Raw genomic sequence first — 4,953 nt, 5'->3', positions numbered from 1 at the left:
ATGGCAGTTTTACATGCCACTCCAACACAACCCTCCACTGCCCCGCCAACCCGAGCGAAAAGGGTGGATGCTGAATTGGGGTCTGGACTTCCAGAATCAGGGCCCTAGAGCCATTTTGGTTAATTGGAGACTTTCCATCTCCGTGAAAACGCAGCTGAAATCTGCAATCATTTTAGATTGGGACAACAAAATTATTGTCCCGAGAGACTTTAATTAATCAGCTACTGATTGGGTTAGAGGAGGAATAAATGGAAAAAAGGAAATTGAATTACTGAAATGTTCAGAGAACTCCTTTCTCAAATATGATGTTAGTAGGCCTACATGAGTGTCAAAATAGATGAGCTGAATGGGGGTGAATGATAAGCTTTAAAATCCAAATGAAAATTGAACAAAGTTTATACAATAAAACATCAGATTGGATTCACGCTGTTTAGAGAAAGATGAGAAAAGAACTATCTGAGATAAGCTGGAAGGAGAATTCAGCACACAGAATTGTAAAGCAACACTCAGATTTGTTTAACAATTTGCAAGTATACTGAACAATTATTTTCCATTCAAAGGGAAGGAAACTATTAGTCATTTTAGGATGCCATGAGCACATAGATGAAACAAACCAATTAAATTGAAGAAGTGAACCAACAAGCAATATAAGACTACTAACAAAGAAACTAAAGGGTCCTCGCACAAAAAGTAGTTTGAAATCAGGAATTCTCTCTTGTGGATGCTGGGTCAATTGTAACTTCCAAGACTGAGATCGACAGATTTTTGTCAGGTAAGGGTGTCAAGAGATAAGAAGCAAAGGTGGGTCAATGGAGTTGAGGTACAGTTCTAATTGAATGGCAGAACAGCCTTGAGGGACTGTGTTAAGATTCAAGGTGTAATGATTAGCTATATCAAACCTTGATAGAGTTTAATTTTAAATACTGTGCACACTTTAGAATTTAGACAGGGTATAACACAGATTCTTTAGGCTGCTACGGATGCTGAGAAAATACCAATATGAAAAAGGTTTGAAAAATTATTTTTAACTAGAACAACACAGATTATGCAGTGACCTAACAGAAGCTATGAAAAATTGGGATTGGGTAGATAGCAGCAGACAGTTCTTATCTGTTAAGGTGTCAAGAACGAGGGGACATGGCTACGCAATTGAATGTAAGAGATTTACAATGGGGGGGCATGATATGTTTTACACAGAGGCAGTGGAATCTGCATCCAGGTTTAATAGTTGACAGAGAAGGTTCATCAACATTCCAGATTGGATTGAAAGAAAAAAAAAGATGGAATGGCAAAGAAAACTCAGGTTTGACAACAATGCTGTCGCCTCAACAATAAATACATTGCTGTCTCCTCTACCTTCCCCCAGTCCCTGATCTTTTGTCTCTTCTTCTCACACTGAGTCCCCAACCTCTGCCACCTTTCTCCCATAGTTCTGACATAGATGCTGCTCCATCTCTCTGTCACAAATCCTGATGCTCCATCACCTTGCTCCACTCTGCGTCTCACCACTCTCTCCCATCTCCATGCCTAGAATTCTAAAGCTCTGCTGGCTCCCCCAGCTGTTTGGAGTACTGATACTCTGTTGTCTTGTCTTTTGAAGTCCTGAGTATTCCCAATGTTGCAAATCTCAACCTAAACAGAATGAGAATAGCCCTGTAAAATATGGTGAGTTGCACTTTGAAATCTGAGGCATTTTGTCAAGATACACTGACTAGTTTTCCAGAGACCCAGGGTAATGCTCTGGGGGACCCAGGTTCAAATCCCACCATGGCAGATGGTTAAATTTGAATTCAATAAATATCTGGAATTAAAGGGTAGAATCTCACCTATGTCAGGCAGGCTAGACGGGAGTGGGCGGGGGCAGGTGTGGAGCCGATTGTCGCCCATGATCAGCTGCCCGCCGCCATTTTACGTGGGTGGGCCAATTAAGGCCTGCCAGCGTAGCGCATGGCTGGTGGCACTCAGCGCTACCTGTGCGGGCAGCGGGAAGAGGGAGAGTCAGGGCCTGCGCTCTTTTGGAGCTGCTTCAGGGAGATTAAGTTGATAATAGAACTTTTTAATAAAGGAAGTAAAAAATTATTTAACTATGTCCCATCATGTGACAGTGTCACATGAGCTGGGACATGTTTGTGAATTTTGCAAAATTTAATTATCTTATAAAAGGCCGCTTGGGCTCTTCGCCTGCCCGCCAACCTTAAGGTTGAACAAGCAGCGTTGTTAACAAATTTAATTGCTTTTTTAATGGCCATAATAAGCTGTTGAGAGTCTAGCGGGCGCGCAGCCACCTCCGGCATGCACTCGGTGAACAAAATATCGAATTGACTCGCGATGACGTTGGGACGCATGCCCGACATCATCGCGCGTCATTTTATGCGTCGGCATGTCAGGCCCGCCCCTACACGCTGATGGCAATATTCTGTTCAAAAGCCTGATGACGACCATGAAACCATTGCCGGTTGTCGTAAAAACCCATCTAGTTCGCTAATGTCCTTTAGGGAAGGAAATCTGCTGTCCTTACCTGGCCTGGCCTACACGTGACCCCAGATCCACAGCAATATTGCTGACTCTTAAATGCCCTCTGAACAAGGGCAGTTAGGGATAGGCAATAAATACTGGCCTAGCCAGCAATGCTCACATCCCATGACTAATTTAAAAAAAGGATTTGAGTTTTTAACAGTTTTCAATAAGAGCATCTCATCTGATGTCAGTTTGGATTTGTTCTGGAGATGACATACCTGAGCAATTTTTAACTTTGTTAGGTAGATGCCAGTGTTGTAGCTGCACTGGAACAGCTTGGCTAGAGGCAGGGTTAGATCTTGGGGTATAAGGCTTCAGCACTGTACCCAGGAGATTGTTGGAGCCCATAGCCTTTGCTATATCCAATTCGCTAAGATGTTTCGTGATATCATATGTAGTGAATTGAAATGGCTGAATACTGGCCCCTGTCATGCTGGGGACCTCAGGAGGAGGCCAAGTTGGATTATCCACTCGGCAATTTTGTCTGAAGATGGTTGCTACTGCTCCAGCCTTGTCTTTTGCACTGGTGTGCTGGGCTTCCCCATCATTGAGAATGGGGATGGTCCTCCTCAGGTTAGTTGTTTAATTGCCCAACACCATCCATGATTGGATGTGAAAGGACTGCAGAGTTTTCATCTGATTCATTGTTTGATAATTGCTTAGCTCTGTCTAGCTCATGCTGTTCAGCATACGTGTGGTCCTGTGTTGTAGCTTCACCAGCATGGCACCTCATTTTTAGAGTCACCTGATGGCATGCTTTTCTGCACTCCTCATTAGCTCCCTGACTTGATGACAATGGTAGGTTTGTGCCAGACCCAGGTTGTAGTGGAATACAATTTTGTAGCTGCTGATGGCCACATACAGCAACTCATAGATGCCCAGCTTGGAGCTGTGAGATCGGTTCTGAACCTATTTCCTCTGACAGGGAAATCAGCAACAGGGGGGGGACATGATTTTAATGTTAGAGCTAGGCTACTCAGCAATGAAATCAGGAAGCACTTTTATGCACAAAATACAGGGGAAACTTGGAACTCACACCCCCAAATGCTGAGGCAATTGAAGCTTTTATAATTGTAATAGATGGATTTTTAATAGTTAATATAAAAGCAGGAAAATGGAGTTGAGATGTAGATCAGCCCTGATCAGAGCATGCTTGAGAGTTCAAAAGACCCAAACCTTTTTCCAATGTTATATGTTCCAGGCTGACTCACAGGCTGGCTGAAAATTGCAATCCACAATGAAATACACAGCAATAGCCCACAATCCAGGCAGCTTCTCTTCACTAGTGATGTGATGGGAGAGGAGAAGGCACAACATGGCAAGCCCCTTGTTTTAAAAATCAAAAGATTCTATCTATGCCCATCTCTGAAAACCTTTGAGATTTCCTGTCATTCCGAACATACTCAGCCCTATCTCGCCACCACCTCATTGGACGCCTCAGAATCACAGCATCACACAGTGCAGAAGAGGCCCTTTGGCCCATCGAGTCTGCACCATCACGTGAAAAACACCTGACCTACCTACCTAATCCCATTTACCAGCACTTGGCCCATAGCCTTGAATGTTATGACATGCCAAGTGCTCGTCCAGGTACTTTTTAAAGGATGTGAGGCAACCCGCCTCCACCACCCTCCCAGGCAGCGCATTCCAGACTGTCACCACCCTCTGCGTAAAAAAGTTTTTCCTCACATCCCCCCTAAACCTTCTGCCCCTCACCTTGAACTTATGTCCCCTTGTGACCGACCCTTCAACTAAGGGGAACAGCTGCTCCCTATCCACCCTGCCCATGTCCCTCATAATCTTGCACACTGGCTCTGATTTGTCACACCGCTTGTCCAGCATCCAATACTTGATGAGCAGTAATTTCCTTCGACTACATTTAAAAAAAATATTGTTTATGGGATGTGGGCATCGCTGGCGAGGCCATCATTTATTGCCTATACCTAATTGCCCTTGAGAAGGTGGTGGTGAGCCGCCTTCTTGAATTGTTGCAGTCCGTGTGGTGTAGGATCACCCGCAGTGCCATTAGTAAGGGGTTTCCAGGATTTTGACCCAGCGACAGTGAAGGAATATAGTTCCAAGTCAGAATGGTGTCTGGCTTGGACAGGAACTTGCAGGTGGTGGTGTTCCCATGCACCTGCTGCCCTTGTCCTTCGAGGTGGTAGAGGTCGCAGGTTTGGAAGGTGCTGTCGAAGGAGCTATGAGAAGCTGCTGCAGTGCATCTTGTAGGTGGTACACACTGCTGCTGTATGTTGATGGTGGAGGGATTGAATGCGTAAGGTGGTGGATGGGGTGCCAATCAAGTGGGTTGCTTTATCCTGGAAGCTGTTGAATTCTTAAGTGTTGGGGCAAAGACACAAACCACCTTAAAAGCATTTCTATCTTTGCAGCAGGGCAATACCATAGAATCATGGCTGTCTCCTCCCAGAAGGTAAA

This window comes from Cetorhinus maximus, chromosome 4, assembly GCF_964194155.1.
Source record: "Cetorhinus maximus chromosome 4, sCetMax3.hap1.1, whole genome shotgun sequence".
Lineage (NCBI taxonomy): Eukaryota > Metazoa > Chordata > Chondrichthyes > Lamniformes > Cetorhinidae > Cetorhinus > Cetorhinus maximus.
Note: the sequence above shows the minus strand (reverse complement) of the source record.